The sequence below is a fragment of the Phascolarctos cinereus genome, unplaced genomic scaffold (assembly GCF_003287225.1).
Source record: "Phascolarctos cinereus isolate Bilbo 61053 unplaced genomic scaffold, phaCin_HiC Scaffold_5;HRSCAF=322, whole genome shotgun sequence".
NCBI lineage: Eukaryota > Metazoa > Chordata > Mammalia > Diprotodontia > Phascolarctidae > Phascolarctos > Phascolarctos cinereus.
Window position 1 is genome coordinate 212,668,075 of NW_027555958.1, and position 25,776 is coordinate 212,693,850.

Consider the following 25,776-nt stretch of genomic DNA (forward strand, 5'->3'; position numbering starts at 1 on the left):
GAACCAGGAGAAAATAGTGTTCTAAAAGCCTAGAGAAAAGAACGTATCAAAATGGAGAGAATGATAAATAAAGTTAAAGGCTACAGAGAACTCAAAGAGAATAAAGACTGAGAAAAGGCTATTGGATTTGACAACTAAGAGATAGTTAGCAACTTTAGAGAGAACAGTTTTGGTTTTTTTCTGTTTTTTAAATCTCTATCATCATTTTATTTTATTTTTGGCTAGGCAGTGGGGTTAAGTAACTTGCCCAGGGTCACAAAGCTAGTAAGTGTTATGTGTCTGAGGTCAGATTTGAACTCAGGTCCTCCTGAATTCAGGGCCAGTGCTGTACCCATTGCGCCACCTAGCTGCCCCATATATCATCATTTTATTTAGAGAACAATCGGACAAAGGGCAGAATTGGTTTTCTTAAGAGGCCACAAGATGTACAAATCTGTTCCTAGCAAAGAATTGGAGAAGGCCAGGTTATTGCAAGCACAGGACAGAAACTAGGAGAATGCCTAGTCCACTAGAATTTTTTATTGTGGTATTACCTGATTCCCCCTTTTGAGAAGTGAGAAAGCAATACTTGTATAGCAGAAACAGGATAGGAAGAATGTGTGCTGCTGAGGCAGAAGGATCCTGGTCCTTGGTTTCTGCAAAACTCCATGGCAAGACTTACGAAACTCCTGCACTTGTTCTGAGTAGCCTGTTTCAAATGGGTGTACTCCTTCACAGCTTGTCACCTCATAAGTGCTCAAGACCTGGCATGATTTCTCCATGTCTGGCTCCTGTAGGTGAATGGCCTCCTCCAGATTACCCTAATGAGTCGATGAACCTTTACCTTCTCTGCTGCTAAGTCTCTGACAAAATCTACAGCTCCTCCATTATTAGCGTCAGAATCATGGTACTATGCTTGACTTCCAAGTTCTGGGCATTAATATGATCCGGCTCTGATTGTATTTCTAGCCGGTGTTCCGGAGGAAGCCTTTGCAGCAGTGAAAGGTAGCGGAGGAGAACCTGAGAATAGGTGGAAATCGGCTTTTCAAGTAGCATTGTCTGTTCCTTCTGCTGTTTCTCGGCATTCTGGTTCTCCTGCTTCTCACTGGTCAGTGCATCTGCCAACTGCCATGACTTTGCTGCTTTCAACGTTTCACTATCAGAATCTGAACTAGGATTATGGTAGCAGAGCAGAACGAAGCACTTCTTCAGTTGTTCCTTGATTTTTTGGCTGGAGGCACTCCCTCATTCTCACAAAATCCTCTGAAGGGGAAAAAGTGGAAGCACTTATTGTAGATGACTTTTTCAAGGAGTTTACCTATAGGGAGCAGAAGAGATATAGGATGATAATTAACAGGTAGAGAAGAATCAAGTGAGGGGCATTTTTCCAAGATAGGGGAGACCTGGGTATTTTTATAGGCAGAAAGAAATGAGTAAATAGTGAAGGAGAAATTGAAATAAGTGAAATAGTGGGGATGACAGAGGAGGCAATCTGTTGCAGGAGATGGAATAGAATGGATAGGGCACTGGCCTTGGGGTCAGGAAAACCTGGGTTCAAATTCTGCTTCAGATCCTTATTAGCTATATGGCTATGGGAAATGACTTCATCTCTTCGTACCTCAGTTTCCTCATGTGTAAAATGAGGGAGTTTGCTCAGCGGCCTTGTAGGTTCCCTTCTAGCTCTCAATATGTGATCCTATGAACCTGGGTAATTTGATTCCTAATTAACTGATATTTCTGCTACCCTCTTGCTTCCTAGATAGATGGCTATCTATCTAGGCACTATTCAAAGTAATTCGCTATACTAGGCACCGTTAAGGTTTGATGAATAAAGGCATCTTAACTTGCTGATTCAGCAATATTTGTATTTGAAAAATTGACTCCATGAGACAAAAATCCTTATTCTAAAGGGATGAACCTCTGTTGGGGGAATTCTACAGACCACAAGTAAACCAGTGAAAGAGAAATATTTAGACAGAGGAAGCCTTAACAGTATCCTTCAAACCATATCACATAGTCAAGCACTTAGGCATGAGATCAGTCCTGACGTTATGGCATGATTTTGTATAATGTTGAAGGTCTCCTCTAGTCAAAAAGTCACCATGATTGAGGGCAGATGTCTATGTCCTCAAATTCTCTTTCAGGGACTCTTTATTTAGCGGGATGTCCAATAGCATGCTTTACGCCACAAATAGCAGTATGTAACACTCCACAATTACAATTATAGTCATGGAGTAGATCAGAACCAATATGCCAAATATGGTAATGTTGATATAACATTGAACTTGGAGACTCTTTTGAGAGACTGTTTTTCAAAATTGTCCCAAATCAAAGTTTAATTTGGAAGCAATTCCATCCAGCCCCCACACATGGCAACATGCAGAGATGCCCTAATTGACTAAGAGAAAGAAAACCAAATCATGAAGACTATTATGTCCTTTGGGGGACCAGATAGTATCAAGGAAAAATTTACTTAGTACAGAGATTGTCTAAACTTTTTATCTGCTAATGAATCAGTAATGAATGGACAGTCTGAAATGAAACATTTGTGTCTTTGTTTTAGTCAAGGCAAGGCAAGAAATATTTATTAAGCACCTACAATGTGTGAGGCACTGTTCTTAGTGCCGAGCATACAAAAAAAAATACAAAAAATAGTCCTTACTCTCCCTAGGTCATGGTCTAATGGTAGAGAAAATACACAAACAACTATGTGCAAACAAGATATAAAGGTTAGATCGGAGATTGTCTCACAGCAAAGATACTAGGATTAAGGAAAATCTGGGAAAGACTTCCTAAATAACGTAAGATTTTAGCAATACTTGAAGGAAAAAGCCAGGTAACCATGAGGCAGAGATGAGGAGGGAGATAATTGGCGGGGGGTGGGGTGGGAAGGGGGAGAGGCAGCCAGTGAAAATATCTAGAGTCTGCAGATGTTTGTTATGCAAGGAAAAGCAAGGATGTCAATGCCACTGGATTGTAAAATATGTGGAGAGGAGTGAGGTATAAGAATCTTGAAAAGGTAGGAAAGAGCCAGGTTATGAAAGTCTTTAAGATTTAAAGGATTTTGTATTTGATCATGGAAGTAATAAGGAACAATAGGAATTGATCGAATTATGGAGGTGGCATGATCAGATCTACACTTCAGGAAGACCATTTTTACAACTGATTGAAAGGTGAATTGGGGTGGGGAAAGAATAGAGAGAGACAAATCATATATTTTTGCAGTAGTTGTAAGGTGAGGTGATGAGGACCTGAATCAAACTGGTAGGTAGCAATGTCAGAAGAGAGAAGGGAGTATAAGCAAGAACTGTCATAAAGGTAGAACTGATTAGACTTGGCAACAACTTGGAGATTGGGGGTATGTGGGAGTGACAGGAAGCAAAGATTAGAAAATGACATCAAGGTTTCAAACTTGGTTGACTGAGGGACTATTGATACTCTTAAAAGTAAGAGGGAAGTTTGAAAGGGAGTAATTGGGGTAGAAGATAATGAGTTCAGTTTTGGACATGTTGAGTTGAAGATGTTTATAGGACATCCAATTCAAGATGTCCAATAGGTAGTTGGAGAAGTGAAACTGGAAACCAGGGGAGAGGTTAGGGCTGGATAAATAGATCTGTGAATTATCTATATAGAGATATTTGTTGAAGAAAACAAAATAAAAAAAGAATATTGGACTTATAATTACAAGATCTGGGTTCAAGTTTTGCTTTTCCCACTTATTAGAGAGTGATGCCAAACAAGTCAATTAACCTCCATGAATCATTATTTCTGCTCTGTAAGGTAGGAATAGATGCCCTGCTTATATTGAGAGGATTAGATGAGGTGACAGCTGTGAAAGTGCTTTGTAATAAATCAATCAATAATCTACCTTTCTTTGAGTTTCATCTTATTCACATCTACCACTCAACCAAAATCTTTGTAGCTGTTGTCTATAGAACCTGAGGTCATTCCCTTTCCTTCTTGTATGAGTCTCATACCTGGCTCACAATTTTCATCTCCTCTTCAATTCCTATCCTCATACATACTAGAGGATTTCAACATACATATTAATTCTCCCTCAAAATTCCCTAACCACCCAATTTCACAACCTATTCACCTCCCATAAGCTACTCGCCCACTCAACTTCAGCCACACACAAAGATGTTCATATCCTCAGTCTTACCATAACCCACCCACAAAAGTGCTATCTCTATGTTCAAGAATTCTGAAATCCCCTTATTGGTCCATATTCTTCTGACTTTTCACCTCCCCCTCTGTCTTCTCTTACAAAACCCTACTCTTTGTCTGAACTGTGACTTCCAGTTCTCTCCCAGGCCATCTCCTCTGCACCAGTCACTCTTTCCTCTTCTCCCCTTCTTGACTCCTTGCCAAACCAATTCAACTCACACTGTCCTCTCTTGGATCTCTAGTCCCATTATCATATCACTGATTATGTGTAGTCAAGCCTCAACCTTTCTTTGATCACTTTCACCAATCGTAGCCTTCACTCTTATACACACATGCTACAGAATGAAGGTAGAGAAAATCATGAAACTGTCCTGATTGGGTGCAAAATTTATGGTATGCAATTTTAACTGGGCCCTCACTGCTACGAGGTAATCTTATTATTTCTCCATTACCAACTCACAATCCCACTCTCCACAGTAGCTCTTCCAAACCTTTTTATTCTTCCTCAAACCACTCATGGCTTCCTCTACCCAATGTCTCAGCTAAGAACTTTGTCTTGTATTTTACAGAAAAAATTGAAGTCATTTGCCATGAGCTTCCCCTTCCCCCTCTTCCTCATCTCCTATCACTCACATACTTTCTTCTATTTTTTCCCCCTTCACCACTTTCACACAAGGAAATGGCCTTACTCCTTCCCAAGTCTAACCCCCTCGACTTGTTTAAGTGATCATATTCCATCCTGTCTCCTCTAACAGATATCTCACCTCTATTACCCCTACTCTTTCACTTATTCACAATCTCTTCCTGTCCTCTGACTCATTTTCTACTGCCTACAAACATGTCCATGTCTGCCTCACCCTGGAAAAATCTTGACTTGATTCTCCTATCCCTGCTAATTATTGTCCTATATCTTTTGTAGAGAAGCTCTTCAAAAAGACCATATATAATAGATGCCCTCACTTTCTCTCCTCTCACTCTTTTACCTCCTGACAGTCAGGCTGCCAACTTTCCCATTCCATTGAAACTGCTCTCTCCAAAGTTGCTAATGATCTATTAATTGCCAAATCCAATGACCATTTCTCAATCCTTATTCTCTTTGAGCTCTCTGTAGCCTTTGAGTGTTGATCACTCTCTCCTCCTTGATCCTCTCTTCTCTCTAGGCTTTCAGGACACCATTCTCTCTTGGTTCTCCTCCTACGTATTTCACTATTCTTTCTCTGTCTCCTTTGCTGGATCTTCTAGGTCATGGCCTTTAACCCCAAGAGTCCCTTACAATTCTGTCCTGGGCTCTCTTCTGTTCTTTTTCTTATTCTGTTTCACTTGGTGATCTCATCAGCTCTCAAGGATTTAATTAAAACCTCTCCCTCCCCAACTTGCCCAACACCCCCTGCCCTGTTGTTCCCACTCAATAAATTCCAGTGGCTCCTTATTGTCTCCAGGATAAAGTTAAACACAATTTTCTGTTTGTCCTTCAAAGCTCTTCATAACGCAGCTCCCTCCTACCTTTCCAGTCTTCTTACAACTTATTCCCTGCCATTTACCCTTCAATCCAGTGACACTGGCCTCCTGGCTGTTCCATAAACAAGACATTCCATCTCTTGACTCTGGGTAATTTTTCTGGTTTCCCCCCCTGCCTGAAAAGCTCTCCCTCCTCTGTTCTGACCAATGATTTCTTTGGCTTCTTTTAAGTCTCAGTTAAAATCTCACCTTGGACAGGAAGCCTTCCCCAACACTTCTTAATCCTAATGCCTTTCCTCTGTTAATTATTTCCTAGTTAGCCTACATATAGATTATTTACACATATTTGTTTACTAGCTGTATCCCCCATTAGATTGTGAGCCTTCTAAGGGCAGAGACTTTCTTTTGCATCTTTTTGCATCCCTAGCCCTTAGCACAATGCCTGGTACTTAGTAAGCACTTCATTGAGTAATTGCTTGATTGGTATCAGGAAGATTGTAAGCCAGAAAAATCCCCCTCCCAAAGCAAATGTGCAACTTCTACTCAATTAATAATCCTAGTGAGTTTTTAAGTCACTAAGAAGTTAAGTGATTTGCTGGGGGTCAAACAACCAATATATATGTGAGGTACTTCAAGTGAGGTCTTCATGGCTTTGAGACAAGCTCTCTACCCACTGTCTTCTTACATCTCTCAGAATGTATAGCAACTGCTTTGGGGAGGGCAGACACAAGGGTCTAGCTAAATAAACTATAAAGGGTTGTAGAGTTGTAAATGATATCATCATCTATTCATAGATTTAGAGCTGATAGGGACTTTAGGGGTCCTGGTCCAAACCCAGTATTTTACTGAGAATACTGAAGCCCATAAAGACTAAGTGGCACATGCACAGTCATATAGACAGAGCTAAGATTCAAATGCAGACCTAATTCCACAGTCAGTACTCTTTCCACCATGCAACAATGAATCAATCAATTAACAAAAAATAAATATTAAGTATCTGCTGCATGTGAGCAACATTGCAAGGCACTGGTGATAAAAAGACAATAAATAAAAGACTTCCTCTTCCAAAGAGCTTACATTCTAAAGAGGAAGACAAAGACATATGTATACATATGCACACATACATATATGTATGTTATGTATGCATGTATGTATGTAACTCATCTCTTCATGGAAAAGTGATGGACTTAGGGTGCATTTTGAGACATACTTTTTGGACAGGATCAATGTGGGAATTCACTACAACTTTTTTTCTATTTCTTTTTCAATGTAGGGATTGAAGGAGAAGATAGAAGTGAGAGAGGGTATATTTTCATCAATTGGAAAAATTTTTTAAAAAGCTACATATGAGTATTTTATTCTAGAGGCAATATGAAGCTATTGGAGTTTATTGAGTAGAAGAATCACATGATCATATCTGTGCTTAAGGTAAATTTTAACAAGAATATGGAGAATGTACTGAAGTAGGGAGACATTTAATACAAGGAGAGCAATTAGAAGGCTTTTGCACTAATCTAGGTGAGAGGTGATAAGGACATGAAGCAAGATGGTACCTGTATGACTAGGGGGAAGGCATTGGTGAGAGAGATGTTGTGGAGGTAGAAATGGAAAGATTTGGCAATTGAATGAGAGTGATGAGTAGACAATTCCAAGGTTAGAATCCTGGAAGACTGGAATAATGGTGGTGCCTTGAGTGCTTATCTTGCAGTTAGGAAGAGTTTGGTGTATCTCAGACACTTTCTTTTTTAGTAATCCAGGACAAATTACTTAATTTTCTAATCCCTCCCACCCCACCCCAGGCAATTCTTTAAGGGAATGTCAAGTTCAAAAGTTCCCTACACCAGTAAAAGCAATACTTTTTATTCCACGTATTTTCTTGGTTTTTTTATTTGTCTTTTTTGGGGGAGTTGTTGTTGCTGATATTTTTGGATTTGCCCACTATAAAAGTTCTTTTGGTCTTAAGCTGTAAGGTACAGTTGAAAGAGTATTGGCTTTGGAGATAGAGAACCTGGGTTCAAATCCCTCCCCATCTAACATGTGACCTTGGGCAAGTGATTTAGCTTCTTTTAGCCTTGTTGGTAGATGGCATGAGAGGTCCCTTTCAAGTCTACAGCTCTGATCTTGTAAATTATTCCAAAAAAGAAAAACAATGGGTAGAAAAATGATAAAAAGAAATGAAAACACACTACTATGGGAAGGGTTTCAAAAGTCAAGTGTTATACCTCACTATTCTTGGACTTGTCTAAACTTTTAAATAAGCACAATATCAGTGCAAGCAGAGGATGATGGCTCTAACATTTTTATAAGCATCACAACATTGTGGTATGATCAACTTGTGGAGAAAGTGGTGAAATCCACTTAAACACTGCCAACGACTGGAAAGAACAATCTCTTTCATTGTATTTTCATTGTCCTGGTCCCTTAGATGTTTATAATCTTAGGAGAAATCAATATTACATTATGTATTTGACAAAATGTATCTTTAGGATATTAATTATTAATTTTAGTTAATTGGAGACTTAAAAATGGAAGATTCCTTAGAGGCCATCTAGATCAACCCCTTCATTTTACAGATAAGGAACCTGAGGTCTCTTCCTTCATTTAATGAAGATTTGTTAAGTATGTGCCTAGAATGTTAACCAGTCTCTGGGGCATAAGGATTCATTTCAATCCAATAAACATTTACTAAGTGCCTATTACGTGCCAGGCACTGTGCTAAATGTTAGGTATACCAAAAGAGACAAAAGACAGTCCTTGCCCTAGAAGAGTTTACAATCTGATGGGTGAAAAAACAAGGCAAGTATGTAAAGGACAAATAGAAAATGATTAAAAGAGGGAGAACACTAGAATCAAGAAAGTTGGGGAAAGCTTCTTCTACAAGGCAGGAATTTAGTTGGGATTTAAAAGGAGTCAGGGAGGTCATTGGTCAGAGTGGAGGAGGAAAGTGTTTCAATAATGGGGAACAACCAGAAAAAGTGCCTGGAGTGTCTTGTTCTTAGAACAGCCAGCAGGCCAGTGTCACTGAATCAAAGAGGATATGTTGGGGGGTGAATCGTAAAAAGGACAAAGCAAAACAGATGCTTTCTTATTCTCAAGGAGTTTACATAGTAGTGGGAGAAACCACATGTTTCATATGAGATAGAACAACAGCAGGAAAAGTGCTAGATTTGGAGTCACACAACCTGTGTTCAAATTCTGGCTTTATCAGTTACTGACTATGTCACTTGTCCTCTTGTGCCTCAGTTTCATGTTTTCTAAAATGAGGGGATTGAACTCAATCATCTCTATGGTCTTTTCCAGCTTTGTTTCCATAATCCTATGAACACAAAAAGCCCAGAGAGATGAAGTAACTTGCCCAAGGTCACACAGCCAATTAAGCAGCAAAACAGATTTGAACCTAGATCTTTTAACTGCAAAATACATTGTATTTCCATTGTATTTTGAAATGACACCCAAGTGTCATTTCAATTAAAAAAAACCCACTGTGTATTATTTCAGTCCCTCACATCTCTGGGTTTCAATTTCTTCATCTGTGAGTCAAGGGAATTGGATTAAATAATAATATATAGTTTACATTTCTACAATGCATTGCCATTTAGAGGATTCTCTCTCTTCACAACAACCCTATAAGGAAGGCAGGAAATTCTATTAGAGCCAGTAGGGTACAGTGGAGAGAACTCTGAATTCAGAAGACCTAGTTCAAATCCCAGCTCTGATACTTATCTTTGTAACCTTGGGTTTCAGGCTATTAGGAGCATAGAATAATACGTTTAGAGAAGGAAAAGACATTATATGCCATCAAGTCCAGAATCCAAATCCTTTTTTTTCTTTTTAACAGCTGAGGAAAGTGAGACTGAGATAAGTTGAATTGTTTCTATTTTGCCTAGGGTTGCTTTACTTGTGGAAAGTACTTGTCAGTAAGTGTAGTGAGCTAGTAAATGGCTGATGTAGGATTTGAACTTAGGTCTTCTGGACTAACTTTAAGCTCAGTGCTCTCTTCACTGCCACTAGTGGCTTCTGTAGCTGTAAAATTGTGGGGTCGGACTAGATGATTCCTAATATCTCTGCCAAGTCTAGATGAATGACCTTGTAGTATTATTATCCTTATTATATTGATTGGAAAAGTAGGCTCAGGGGAGTTTAGTACTTATTCACTGGACTTTCCAAGCTATCAGCGCACAAGAACAGCTGGTAAGTGATGGAGTTGGTACTGAGGTCTGGGTCTCATAAGTGCTCTTGAAGGGATTATACCACATCGACTCTCACTGTACCAAAACACTGCCAAGCCTTTTCACTGGCAGTCTTTTCGTGCCCGAAATGCCCTCTGATTTCAATTCCTCTTGAAGAGTTCTTCCTTCAAGATAAAATGGAAGCACCGCCTTCCTCATTAAGCCTTTCCTCATCCCAGTTATTAGTACCCTCCTTAGGTTTTATTTAACTACCTTGTATTTATACTCTTTATATTTATCCAATATTGGCTTATATGTGTATTTGTTGTCTTCCTTGTCATGATGTAAGCTTCTTGTGAAGAAGGAACGTTTCTATTTTTGTGCTTGGATCTCCAGTGCCTAGTACAGTATTTGTCTAAACTTTTAAATAAGCACAATATTTGGTGGGCAGATAGTGTTTTGCATGGGCTTTGCAGGGAGTCTCAGGGCAGCACCAGCAGGTGTAAACTGGGGTAGGGTTGTCTGATCCTTTCATGCTGTGTGACCTAGCAAGTATTTGCTTTCTTGCTTGATCTACATGGGAAATGCAAAGTGCCCATATTCATGTTGGAATATAGCCTAAACAAACTGGTTTAAAAGCCCCTTGTACAGGTGCTGATCAAACTTCAGGGGTCTCAAAAGTGGAACCTTTGGTTTAAAGGCCCCTTGTCAAAGTGGTGATCAAATCTCAGGTGTCCCCAAAGTGGAATCTTTGGTTTAAAGGCCCTTTAAACAGGTGCTCACCAAATCTCAAGGTTTCTAAAAGTGGACCTTTGGTTTACAGGTGCTGATCAAACCTCAAGGCTTCCAAAAGTGACTTTATGTTTCCTGGGGGATGCATTTTATGACTTTTCTCTCCTCTCCTTTTCAGCTGGGAACTAGAATTCTCTATTTGAAAATGGGCCATTCACTTATCTTCTCATTGACTCTGTCCTCTTTGACTAACTTTCTGTCTCCACTTCAAGGAATTGAAGGCATTGTAGGAGTTTCATTTTCAAACTCTCCTGGAGACTTTGGTATGCTTGTTGATGTTCCTTATTTCAGTGCACTTTAAATAATTAAAGTACTGAGAGGAGAATATATTACTCCAGAGTTTAAATCTGTTTTACTCAGACTCTGGCTTTTGCTGATACCCCTTCAGAATCCCACTGAAATGAACTTGATGCCATGACTCTTCAGAAAAAGAATAAAAAGAAACAACTGGAAGAAAATGTTGATTAAAAAAAGGTAGCATATTGTACTAGAAAGAACACTGGGTTTGGAGTCAGCAGACTTCTTTCAGCCTCAGTTTCCTTATCCATATTTTTGTTTGCCATCTATGTAATTTCATCACTGTTAGGAAATCTCTCCTACCAATGCAAAAGACATACCTATTCTGTGATTTCTAATCTTAGAGAATTGTCTGGGACACTGCAAAGTTAAGTAACAGCAATGATAGTAGTAATGATGACAAAGCACTTATATAGCGCCTTAATGCTTGTAAAACATATATTTTATATCATTTGATTCTTATAGCAACTCTCTGAGACAGCTGGTATTATTTATCCCCATTTTATAGAAAAGGAAAAAGGGGAAACAAGAGAAATAGCACCTATTTCTCAGTGACCTGTCTAGGTCACACACAAGTAGGATATGTCAGAAACAGAACTTGTAACCAAGCCTCCATATAATCTTTCTGTAACCAAGGCTTGCTCTCTAGACACACGATGTTGCCTTTCCACTATAAAACTGAATGAATAATATCAGCCAAGAGATAGTGTGGTCTAATGGATAGAGGGCTGGCCTTATCATCATGGGAAGACCTGTGTTCAAGTCCTGCCTCTTACACATGCTATGTGCATGACCATAGCAGGCTAATCAACCTCTCAGAGCCTTGTTAGTTTTCTAAGACAAAGTTGCAAAACAACCTGCATTGCTTAAGGGAATTTCCACACAGGGATTTCTTCCCATTGTTGGATCACAAGTATGCCCCTGAAGAATCTGTACTGGCTCTCTCATAAGGTTGTTACATTAAGAGAAATAATGGATTATGACAGCAACTTTTAGACTATAAAGTGTTTTATAATTATAGATTATTATATTAGATAAATATAGGGACTGGGACGGGGAATTAATTAAAAGTATAAAACTCTGATAAAAATGGTATGTATATCTTCAGTAGTCATATGTATATTAAATAATTCCATTGTATTCTGATCTCAGCAAAATCTACTAACCAGCATTGTCTCAATAATTCCTTCATATCTGAGATTTAAGAATCATATGTTTTCCTCCTCCACCAGGCCATGAAAAGGAAAGTGATGCCATTTTACTTGTGTTCTGTGTATATGTATTCTATATTCTTCACTTTTTTTTAGACCAACCATTTTATTTTTCTCTGATAGGTTCAGGAATATTTGGTGGGCAGATAGTGTTTTGCATGGGCTTTGCAGGGAGTCTCGGGGCAGCACCAGCAGGTGTAAACTGGGGTAGGGTTGTCTGATCCTTTCATGCCTCATGGGACTGATTCCTCACCACCTTGCTATAGGAGTCGAAAATGTAGGCTTCAGAAATGTCCCTGACTGTCTCAGCTTCCAAGATGTTATGGATGATGAACTTCTTAATGGCCTTGTTTTTGGCCATTTGGCAGGCACAGTTGGGTGCAGTAGATGGGCTGCATGTGGCTGCAGGCTTCTTGGCATGCCCTTTCCTTCTCTTCTTGGTCATCTTGGAAGCCAGGAACCAAAAAATACACTTTAGTTTTTGCAAAGCAAAGAACTCAGGTCATGATGTACCTGAGTAATAGAAAATGCAAGTATTGTAATCATCATTTTGTAGATTAAAAGAAAAAATCCAAGTTTCTGAGAGATTGGGTGACTAATCCAGGTTCACACAGCTAGTCATTATATGAGGCATCATTCAAACCCAGCTCTCTGGACTCTAAGGACTCTCTCCTAGGTAAATCCTTCAAGGCCATTATACCTCTAGTGCTCTGGCTGCCTATAGGCACCCATCAAGAAGTTTCCTTTAGGGGCAGCTAGGTGGCACAGTGGATAGAGCACCGGCCTTGGAGTCAGGAAGACCTGAATTCAAATCCAGTCTCAGACCAGACACTTAACACTTATTAGCTGTGTGAACCTGGGCAAGTCACTTAACTCCATTGCCGCCCACCCCCCAAAAAAAAAGTTTTCTTTATTGCTTCTAAAGGGTAAAGAGATGTCCCAGGAAGTTAATGCTGGAGAATGGAGCACTAGCTGCAATGAGACAGGACAAGACAATATGATACAGTTTGACCCAGGATAGCTTCTCCTCCAGTGTGTCCCCATGGGACCTTGTGTACCGAGGCCCACATATGGGCAGAGAGATGCCACGTAGCAGTTCTCCAATTCCTTTAGAGCAAGTAAGTTTCTCCTCTCTCTATCTCTTCTGCCCAGATGTTGCTATTCTCTCTTCTTTCTTCCCCTGGGGTTTTGGGGATGGAGATAGAACCACTGAATCATTTCTGTATCAAAAAGGATATCAGATGATGATATTCTTTAACCAGGATGACTTATTTTTATTTACATGCATTCATTTGTTTAGCTTCCATATCTAGGGCCATATTTTTTTTTCCATTTATCTTCTACTAAGTTTTCTCTGTTAATTTCCTGGTTGCTTAAGAATGTTTGGCAGTTTCCCCTGTTCTCATAAAGCTAGTAAATTCCTGGTGCTCAGTTTTTCTGGGCTCTTAAAATTTATTATCGTGAGTTTTTAGATGTTCTCTCTGTCCTATTTTTACGTTGATATTGCATTTAGTTTCCCATAACTAACACTCCTTGCTACATTATTCTGCTTGGTGCATCACTGCTGGGGCCAATAAAAGGCATTCTTTTGCTAACAGATCCTGCTCCCCAGCAACCAAAATAAAGCTGCCTAAATGGAAGAAGGTTTCATAACTAAAAAGAACAGTCTTTTGTGTAAGATTTCTTGGTGAGGGGCTTATTAAATTACTAGATTTGCTATAGGGAGTCATGCTAGATAGAAGATTGCTTGTCAAGGGGGAAGAAAGCTCAGCTCCATTTTGGCAAGGCCAAGTCATTAGCTTGGCTGTACACATTTATGAGTATAGAGTGAAAGACTCTACACTCTTTAAACTAACAATTAATTCAAGCTGTAGTGCCATAAAGAGTCATGATTCTTCTCAAGGACAGGGTCTAAAGAAGACCTAGGAAATCTTATTATCTGAAGCAAGAAATATAGGCTATTTAACCAATAGTTGTGATAAGCATTCATTTTTGAAGGACATATAATGAAATTTCTTAGAGTTTAACCAATTCACCATTCAGGAAGTATTGAAACTCAAGATTATCTAATTTTGTAATTTTTTTAGTAGTGAATAGCACAGGAAACAATGAACACAGATGGACTTGACCTTGATCTCCATTGTCTTCAAGACTCAGAATCATTTTGTCACACACTAAGAACTGGAAGGGATCTCACATATTGTATAGTATGATACATGCATGAAAATTGATCCCTTCAATACAATTCAACAAGTATTTTAGGATGAGAAGATCTGGGTTCACATACTAGCTCTGTCACTTACTAATAGTATGATTTTGGGCAAATCGTTTAATTTTACTGGGCTTCAGTTACTTCATCTGTAAAATAAAGGGGTTACACCAGATGAATTTGAAGGTCACTTCAAATTTGAAGGTGAGTGTCATGGTCAGATCTGTGATTTAGGAAAATCATATAGAGATAAGCTTTGGAATGGAAAGAGACTCAAGATAAGGAATTTAATTAGTATGCTATTGCAATGGTATATATAAGTGGGCTGAGGCCTTGAAGTAGGTGGTTGTTGTGTGAATAGGGGGAAAGGGGAGAGAGAGACAGAGACAGAGACAGAGAGATACAGAGAGAGAGAGAAAGACAGAGAGACAGAGAGGAGAGGAGAGGAGGGGAAGAGAGGGGAGAGGAGTGAGAAGGAGAGAGAGAGAGAGAGAGAGAGAGAGAGAGAGAGAGAGAGAGCTAGCGAGACTTGGACAGAGCCAAGGGGCAACCGAAGTTAATGAGCATGACACAGATGAGGGACCAACCAAAGAGATTAAGAACAAAAGTTAAACATGTAAAAGGAGAATGAGAGGTAGTAGAATCATGAAAGCTTGTAGAAGAGAGATTATTCAGGAGGAAAAGATCATCAACAGTATCAAACCTGTAAAGATGTTAGGAGGACAAAGAATTAGATAACGCTATCAGATTTGGCAATTAAGGAGTTTAGAACAGAGTAATAAAAGAAGAGGTATGTACCACAGATGACTTTTCAAGTGGTTTAAATAAAAAAGGGATGAGAGCTATAGTATGATAGTTGATAGGCATAATAGGATATGGTAAACTTGTCTTTTAAGGTAGGAGAAACTTCAACATATTTGCTGGTAATGGGGAAAGAACCAGTATGTATGGAAGGATTGAAGATTTCAGAAAGTTGGGGGAAGTGGTAAGGACAATCTATCAGAGAGGATGAGAGGAGATGGAATCAAGGGTACATGTAGAGGGGTTGGCCTTGGCAAGCACAGAGACATCATCAGAGAAGGTATGAAGGAGGAGATTGTGAGGGCAATGTGATGTGAAGAGGATGGGAGAAGAAGCTCTCTATAAATGGCCCCAATTTTTTTCTTCATTAAGTATCATTTAAGGTCTGAGTAATGGTATGGAAGCCCTCAGGAAAGAAGAAAAGATTTGGAATAGCAACTGTAGCATATGCAGGTGCAAAATTATCTAGGGATGAATAGTGGGATTTCTTGATGCAGTGAGGGGGCTCTGTTTAGATTGACTAGCATAAATTTGTGGTGGACCTAGCCAAAGTAGTTTCATTATTTACTCCATTTCCCTTCAGGAGCACATTAGTAGGTTCATGGGCAGCAGATGATAAGAAGAATCCAGGGTTGGTGTTTGGCAAGAATTGTTCAGTGATAGGAAAAAAGAAAAGAAGACTGTGTGTAGAGGGTTGTGTGAAGTTGAACTGTTTCATTCAGGGATCAAGAATGAGGGAGAAAAGTATAGTCTAAATAGCGGTGATGCTTTGAGATAGCACTCAGGGGTAGAGAAAATGGATGCCATGATGAGGGCTAAGAGCAGGTGTTGGAAGAGTGAGTCAAATGGAGAGGTGGAAAGATAAAAGATTATGATCAGATAAAGGAAACTTAGAAATAGAGTACCTCTGGGTTATAACATGATTAAAGTCATAACCATTCCCGTGTGTGGCTGAGATGGGGTGGAAGAGCAGTACAGGTGATTTGCTCAGATGGAGAAAATGGGAAGCTAGGGTATTTGAAGAAAGATCAACATGTATGTTGAAGTTCTTTGAAAGGGGGAAGGAATTGTCTTAGAAAGGAATACTGTGAGGCAGCTAGGTGGTGCAATGGATAGAGCACCAGACCTGAAGTCAGGAGGACCTGAGTTCAAATCTGGCCTCAGACCAAACACTTGACACTCACTAGTTGTATGACCCTGGGCAAGTCACTTAACCCCAATTGCCTAAAGAAAGGAAGAAAGAAAGAAAGGAATACTGTGAGTAAAACACTGAACTCTTGGAGAAAGGAAGGAGAGACTGCTGGACAAAAATGGTTGCCTTGAAGTAGGCAAACCACCCAGCTCCACAAAACTATTCCAGGAAAAACAAAACAAAGCAAAACAAACAGGCAGAAAAGAAAAACAAAACAAAACAAAATAAAAACAACCTTGAAATTTGCACCGGATTAAATAATGATAATATAAACCAATGAGAAACTAGAGTGACTTTTTCCAGCCTTTCCTACCCACAACCTACCAAAAAAATAAAATTCAGTCATAAAGCAATAGGAAAGGGGCTGCTAGCCAAACCAGTTCTAGAGCAGGCAAAGAAACCAAGCTTCCCACTACAATCAGTGACAAGTAAAAATAATAATAATAGTAATAGTAATAATAGTAATAATAATAATAATAGTAATAATAATAATAATAAAACATATAGTAGACAGGACTGTGTATCTGGAGACAGAAAGAGCAGAGATGCTCCTGAGAAAACTTCAGGGAAGTAATAAAGCTCTAAGGTGAGGACCTTGGAAGCCCTGAGGGACACCAGCAACTAGAGAAACATAGCAGAGCTCAGAATGGGACAGCTCAGGGACTCTGAGGTCTTTAGTATTTTGTCCTGAGGTTCCACAGAAAGTCCTAAATATCTAAGGGGAACTAATGCCGGGAAATGGAAGTCAGTGAAGAAACCCAGAGAACTTAGAGAGAGATTAAGCAGGACTCCAAACCTAAAAGCAGCAGCAGGGCTGGAGGCTGGACTTGGCACAAAGCCCCAATTCAGGAAGAGAAATAAGTAAATTAAAGAAAATATCAACTAGGATAAACAATTTCTGTAGATACAGAGAAGCATGGCAAGTTTTACATAAATTGATGTAAACTTAGCAGAGTCAAGAAAACAATTTATGCAATGATTACAATAATATAAATGAAAAGAACAATCAAAAATCACTATTGAAAAATTTACAAAAAACAAACCTTTCTCCAAAGAGGAGTGGGAAGTACACCCATAGGAAACTTTGGGTATAACGTCATATTTTTTTCAAACTATTGGCTAGTTTTGTTGAAATATTTTCTTTTTTTTCATAAAAAAATCCCAATTGGATAGATGGTGTTCTGAAAGAGGAGGGGACTGGATGGACAGGGTGGAGAGGAGAGGAAGGAGTTATTTATATAGTGCCTAGTGTGTTTCAGTCACTGTGCTGAGTACTCTTTAAAAATATGCATAATATATGTGCATATATATATATGTATATATGTGTGTGTGTATATATATATAATATATATATATAATATATATATCATATATATTATATGTATATAATTTTCCTTATAACGACACTGAGAGGTAGGTACTGTTATTATTCTCATTTTACAGATGAGAAAAAGGAGGCAAATAGAGGTTAAGTGATTTGTGTCACATAGCTAGTAAGTATCTAAAGATGGATTTGAACTCAGAGCTTCCTGATTCCATATTCAGCACTCCATCCACTGTGCCAGGAGCTTCCTCACAATATCAGAAATAAAAGATAGTGATAAAATGTAAATTTTATCACTTGTAAAATCATTCAGAGATGCACAGTGGAAGATTATGCATAGTATTATTTCATAAAACAGTAAGAATCATTATAAATGAAAATTAAAAAATCCAAGCTATCAGCCATCTTGGGAAACAGAGTTAGTTTTTCACAGCATGACTACTATGGAAGTGTTTTGTATAACTGCACATGTATAACCTGCATTGAGTTGCTTGCCTTTTTAATGGGGGGGGGAGAAAGGGAGAATATTTGGAACCCATGGTTTTAAAAACACATGTTTAAAAACAATGTTTTCACATGCAGCTGGGAAATAAGAAATATGGCAAATGGGATACAGAAATCTATCCTGCCTACAGGAAAATAGAAAGGGAAGGGGATAAGAGAAGGAGGAGGGAGAGATAGAAGAGAGGGCAGACTAGGGGAAGGGGTATTCAGAATGCATGCCATCTTGGGGTGGGGGGAGGGGTGAGATGGGGTGAAAATTTGGAGCTCAAAATCTTGTGGAAGTGAATGTTAAAAACTAAAAATAAATAAATTAGAAAGTAAAAACATAATAAATTTTTAAATATCTATTAAAAGTATTGTAGCTACAAAGACAGCGACTGCTAGACCATGCAGTGCAATGCCAGACTTGGAGTCAGGAAGACTCGTTTCCCTAGTTCAAATCTGGCCTCAGACACTTACTAGCTGTGTGACCCTGAGCAAGTCATTCTACTCTTTTTGCCTCATCTGTAAAACAAGGACAATCTTTTGATTAGTTATTTCTACAGAAACTGGTCCTGTTCTTAATGCTGTTACGTTACGTTTTCCCCAATTCACAGAGAAGGAAATGGCAAACCGCTTCAGTATCTTTGTCAAGAAAACCCCAAATGGGGTGATGATGAGTCAAACACAACTGAAAAATGACTGAATAGCAGATACAAAGATATCCCAGAATGAAAGAGTAACTGTAACAACTTCAAGCATTGACTCATTTTGTGTGTATGTATTTGCCATTTCGTTGGTTTTGACTCTTAGTGACCCCAGGGACATACACATCTAGTATTTGACTGAGGCTAGAGTTGAACTTATAAAGATGAGTCTGACTCCAGGCCTGACTCTCTATCTGTTGTGCAACCTTTCTGCCTATATATGTAGGCACACATTTCACATACATACACACACACACACACACACACACACACACACACACACACATACACACACAGATAGAGAGAGACAGAGAAAGTGCGATAAAATTATCGTTATCAGCCAAACCAAAACCCACTGGTCATTATATAGCAATAGCCAGGCATTCTCTTTCCTTTCTCTCTTAAACACACACACACACACACACACACACACACACAACACACATATTTCTTAAAGATAAGACCAGCTATTGGTATATAATGAGCAATAGCTTTTGGCTTGGGTTACAATTTGAATTCCATGAACCTCACAGGAGGAGAGGTTGCAAAGTGATGACAATAGAGGGAGAATCGTGAAATGGCAATGGAAAGCAAGTAGAATTCCAGCCTCCCCACCACAACCACTGAGGGTTTATGGGGGAGGGAAGAAGGGGATATGAATTAAAGTGCTACCAGTACTAGATGGGGTGCACAAGAATTCAGTCTTATCTGGGGGAGCCAGGTTTCATTAAGTGCCAGAAGATGGAACAAGCAAGAAAGGATGAAGCTTAAGAGGAATATAATTTTGTTTATTGTAGAGCAGACATTCCCTAGAGTACAGTAGAAGAAATGGGTAGATCTGGAGTGGGACATTGAGAAGGTAGAGGTAAGAGGGGTGTGGATGAGTGGGCAGAAAGCTGAGGTGGGATTCTTAGCAGCAGAGGGATTCTTAGCAGCTAGAGGTTCAGTATAAGAAGAATGAGAAGGATAGGATTTGATGGAAGAAAGCTAAGCATTGGAGAATGGGTTCTGGCATAGCAGCAGTGAGGTCTGATGACGAAGGTAATTGATGAGCAGGTTCAGAGTCTAGATTTTGCGTTGGCATAGCTAGCCCTTAATTATTATATCTGCCTGTGTTTTGGGGTAAGATTTGTGGACCTAACTTCATTGTGTGCCTGGGCCAGTCAGGAATCCTCCTAAGGAAGCTAAAAGGTGGTTTCTGCCTGAGTTTGAATTATTTATAGTTGTAGCCTGAGGAGAGAAAAGTTGAATTAATGGTAGAGGTAAATTATATGCACATTACTTAAGCACAGGTTTATTGTAAATCCAAAAGCTATGTCCCTGGGTTTTCAACTTTCCATAATGTCAGAGAACAAGGACAATCTTTTGATTAGTTATTTCTACAGAAACTGGTCCTGTTCTTAATGCTATTACATTTTCCCCAATTCACAGAAGTAAGAGTATTTAAATGGAGGACTTCCACCCCAATTTACGTGATACCTTTCTTCTCTAAGGTGCTGGCGATGGGGGAAGGTAGCAGGTATACGACAAATTTGCTCCCAAGACAATGTGTATAGTCATACTTATCAGAAACTCCATGTGCTTTGAACTTGGTTGAATGGGTCCAGCTAATCTAGAAAACAATTCAAAATTATGCCATGAAAGTGAGAAAAAATGTCCATATACTTTGTCCCAAAGAGTTCACTGCTAGGCATATTGACCAGACAAGTCAATGATAAAAAAGGTATGTATGTGTGTATACAATGTATGTGTATACATTGTGTGTGTGAGTTTTTATATGTGTGTGTGTGTGTGTGTGTGTGTGTATACACCAAAATATTTTAAAGGTTTTTTTTTTTTGCAGTAACAGAGAACTAGAAACAAAGCACATGTCAATGGTGAGGGGAACAAATTATAGCAAATGAAAATAAAGGAATATTATTGTGTTATAAAAAAGAGTCAATATAATGAATAGAGAGAAACATGAAAGGAAATGTAAAATGATGAAAAGTAAAGGTAACTCAACAAGGAATATGTGCAATGATTACAACATAGAAATAAAAAGAACCATAACAAAGCCATCAAAACTTAATGCTGTCAAATTATAATGAACATGATTGAACCAAAAAAAGGCACGCTGTTACATTTTTATCTGCTTTCTTCTCTTCAGGATGGAATATAGTTGGATATATTTGGAAACGTATATTATGTAAAAACAAAATATATCAAATACAAATTTATTTTAAAAGCCTGGAAACTTAAACAGCTTATTACCTTAGTCACATGAGCCACTGAGTGAGAAAAAAAACAACTTATATGACTTAAAAAACCCCCATAATATATGTAATCACTTCATAAGTTTTTCATGGTAGAGTTGTGGAAATTTTTTTTCTCTTTTTTTTTCTGGTTTATCTTTGCTGTTCTCCCACAATCATCTGCACTCATGACCATCCATGCTTTTGGCTCTCTCTCTGTTCTTGCTTGGTTTTGTCAAACTGTCCCCTATCTCTGACACTCATGAGGCCTCTTAGTTGGGTTTTCCTGAATTCTAATTAATATGACCCTGTGATATATATCAGGCTCTTCAATTTGTTAATTTTCTAGGTGAGCAGTTAGCTTTTTGTTTAGAAAATTGTCGTAAGAAAGGTCCTTGAGAATAGGTAGTGTTTCATTTTTGTTTTTATGTTCCCCAGTGCATAGTATAATGCTTATCAGATAGTAGCTACTTAATAAATGCATGTTGAATTAAATTGAAATATAGAGGAGTCATGTATCAATTCAAGGTCTATAATATTTTAGTCAAGAAGAGACAGAACACCCTATTGTAGAATGGATTTTTGCCCATTTTTGACCAGTTAGCCCATACAGGCTGACTGGTCCTTTTTTATTTTTTAAGCCCTTTTAAAAAACCCTGGATAAAATTACCATATTGTGACAGTATCAAAAGTTCTTAAGTTGTGGCCTGTGAACTTTAAAAATATATTTTGATAACTATGTTTCAATATAATCTCCTTGGTAATCCTGTGCATTTTATTTTATACTTTTAAGAATATTGTTCTGAGAAGGGGTTCATAGGTTTTACCATACTACTAAAGGCTCCACTATATGTAAAAGGTTATGAACCTCCATCCCTCCACCCCTATTTTATGTTTTTATGGTCCAGCTCACTATAGATTGGTGAAACCAAAAAGAAAGGGGGAGATGTAAGGGAGAGGAAGTTGTAAGAAAAGAGAAGGCTTTTTGAAAGGGGAATGGTTTTTTTTTTTTATTGTGGAGAAACTATGGCTTGACAGGAAAAGGACACCCAAAATGAGCTGAATGAAAATAACAGAGTTAGGGAAATTAGCTAGAAGAAACACATTAGAATTCTGGACAGGAGAAAAAGAGAACAAAAGTGATTGTGAGGGCCCCAGTGTTCATCAAAATTTGGCTCGTGCTTACACGAGCTATTATTTCTAAATGAACTCCAAGTCAATTTCTTAATTTTTTTAAAAAAAAGATGAGTCAGTTCCCAGCGCAGCGTGCATTATAATAATTATTTATTTCAGAAATTTAGAGGGATGTGGACTTGAAAAGAGAAGCATTTCAGACAACATACAGTATGTTGTGTTCATTACTCATAAAGGTGGTAGGGTAAAAAATAGGGATGAAGTCATGACTTACTTCATCACTGTAACTTGGTACAGGTAACTCCTATCTCTACCTTTCATCTACTCTGTATATTTCTTATATATACCTATCTGAATATTTATCTGAATAGTTATCTGAATATTTTCTCACCCTTTAAAATGTAAGGTCATTGAGGACAGGTATAGCTTTTGCCTTTTTATCCCCATGGCTTAGCCTGGTGCCTTACATAAGTTAGGCACTATACTATACTACGGTACATACTATAGTACATGCTTATTTACTCACTGTTAACTGACTAACTCAACCGAAACAAGTCAGCACTTTATCCGCAATTTGTAATCTTAGAGGCTTGCCTAGAGCTCCAGAAGGTTAACTGATTTGCCAAAGGTCATAGGGTGACATTACCACCCTGGTGTAGGCTCTCATCACCTTATACCTATACCATTGCGTTCCTCTGCTGGTTGGTTTCCCTGACCTAAATCTTTCCCCATTTAAATCCATCCTCCACTTGACTGACAAAGTAATTTTCCCAAAGTTTGTATCTGGACACATCACTGCTTTATTCAATAATATCTAGTGGCTCTATATTACTTCTAGGACCAAACATTATATCCTCTTGAATTCAAAACCCTTCACAGCTTGCCTCCTCCCTACCTTCTCAGTCTTCTTACACCTTACTATGACCCCTCAACCCTACCCTTTGAGTGCTCTTTGAGCCGGTGACCACCTTGCTCTTTGTCAAAGAGGAAACTATATCTCCAGACTCAGGGCATTTTCACTGGCTGGTCGTCATTCCCAGAATCCTCTCTCTCTTCATCTCTGCCTCTTTGATTTCTTCAAGTCCTAGATAAGATCCTGTCTTCTGTGAGATGACCTTTCTGATTATTTCCAATTCATCCTGTATAAAATTTATCTGTACATGGCTGTTTTTTATGTTGTCTCCCAGACTGTGAGCTCCTTAACAGCCCTTTTTGCCTTTCTTTATACACCTAGTATTTAATATATTGCATAGTAGACATTTGATATTAATTGACTGACTGATACAGCCAGTATGTGTCATAAGTGAGACTTGGATCCATGTGTTCCTGGTCTGAAGACCAACTGTCTATCCTCTATATCTGTATTCTTTTGTATTTTTTATTCTTTATTATATAGGATAATAGGGCAGCTAGGTGGTGTAGTGGATAGAGCACTGGGCTTGGACTAGGAAGACTCATCTTCAGGAGTTAAAATCTGGCTTTGGACACTGACTAGCTGTATGACCCTGGGCAAGTCATTTAACTTTGCTTGCCTCATCTGTAAAAACAGACTGGAGAAAGAAATGACAAACTATTCTAGTATCTTTGCCAAGAAAACCCCAAAACGGGTCATGAAAAGTTGGATATGACTGAAAAGACTGAACAACAACAACATGAAGGATAACTCTGCCCTCCCTCAGCATGCAGAACTTAAGGGTGTAATAGATTGACCTGCCTCAAACAATTCAAGATTGTCCAGCCCTGACTTTACCAGAGTATTGGAAACTTTCTGTCCATGTTGAGGTGTATTTCACTGATCACTGACCTGTGATGAAGTGAATACCTCCCTCCTTCTGTGAGGTGCAGTGTTCTACATTGCCCACCTCCAGATTTGGCAGAAGTTGAAAATATTGATATCATAAAAAGCCATATGCATTCATATATCATATCCAGTGTGGGAAATTATGTAAAAAAATGTGTTTTGGGGGGTATAAATCTCTGATTTGTTGGTATTATAAAGGACAATCACACCCACTCAAAACATGCCCCTGAGGAACCTAAACTACTAACTTTTCATTTAGTACCATCTATAATTTTAGTACAATCTTCCTTTGCATGTGAACTTTCCATTTCAGTCAAATATATGTCTGCTCTGTTACCCAAATCAGCCTCTTTTTAGGTACATGGAATTATCTTTGCCCTCATCTCTGCCTATCACAATGATTCTGGAAGGATAAGATTGAGTCTCAAGTAAATTTTCTAATAACATGAAAATAGGAAAGATAGCTACCAAGTTGGATGAATAAAATCAGAGTTCTAAAAGGTTTGGAGATGGTAGAAGGATGAGCCAAATTTACTAAGATGATATTTAATTGATATAAATATATATTCAAGCATACATATATCTATATATGGCATACATTTGGGATCTAAAAATAAGCTGTAAAAATAAAATATAGGAAGATGTTGTTGTTCATGAAGAGGATCAATGACATTATGGCGGTGATTATAAGGGGAGCATATTATACACAGTGTTAGACATGGTCATTCATTAAGTGTTTTTGTATAGCTGTTTCTTTTCAAATTGAAGTTAATCTGTGTTGGGGATGATTTACAGAAAGTTTCCTTCCCCCCATCTCTAAACAGTTTTGGATTGGCTGCTTTTTTACAAGAAAGTTCTTTAGAAAGCTTGACTGATTTATCAACCCCTGCAAAAAAAAGCCTATTACAGTTATATATCATGAATCAAATAAAAACATTACTGATAGAATAGCCTGGGAATGTGTGAATAACAGCAACGAGGATGGAGGGATGGTGGTATAAATGAATTTCATGGACCTCAAAAGAAGAATTGTGGTAGAGAAATGATCAGGAAATGTTGGGAATGATAACCTTTAAGTTGTAGTAGGCTGGAGGAGTATCTCTTACTTCCCTTTCACCCTTTATTTTTCTTAGTTCTCCATACCTTTGTTCCTTATTTTATCATGGCTTCTTTTTTTCTTCATATTTTTCCAATCTCACTTTGCCATTAAGAAACTTTCTCTAACATCTCCCTAGAGTGATTCTCTTTGCCAAACTACTGGTCTACCTTTTCCAGTAATCTTCCATCCCACTGCTTCCCCAGGCACTCCCTTAAAGGCTAACTATTGATTGTCTCTTTTCCTTTCATTTGGCCCTAATTTGGTTGGCTTCCTTTGTAGACCAAACACAGTAACCAGATCTATATTCTATTACTATAGAAGCAATTGAAGAAGGGAATCATCCAAATTGAAAAGAAGGCCCCTGAAGAAGACATTTTCTTTTCGAAGCCTTCAGCTCACAATCATCCCTCCTCTGAGTTCGGTGACACTCTTCATTTGATTTAATTTTACAACTTGGTGACATTGCTTATCTCTTTACATAGATAAACATTTCAATTCTTTCACTAGATTGCAAGCTCTTGGAGGTCATAGAAGCCATTTTTTAAAATTGCATTGTATTTCCCAAGAAGCAGCTGTGAGAGAATGAATGGAAAATTAGCCTGTTCTAGAAGACCTGGGTTAAATTTCTCACATATCCACTATATTATCTTGGATAATTTACTTTGTCTCTTAGTATATTAGAAATGTACTCTAAAATGTAGCTCTAAATTGCAGAGAAA

At 38.4% G+C, this 25,776-nt stretch overlaps 1 pseudogene; it reads right to left on the reverse strand.

Annotated features, from left to right (window-relative positions):
* Positions 1-518: 518 nt before the first annotated feature.
* LOC110217944 (HAUS augmin-like complex subunit 4 pseudogene) lies at positions 519-12,518 on the reverse strand (annotated as a pseudogene).
* Positions 12,519-25,776: the final 13,258 nt, after the last annotated feature.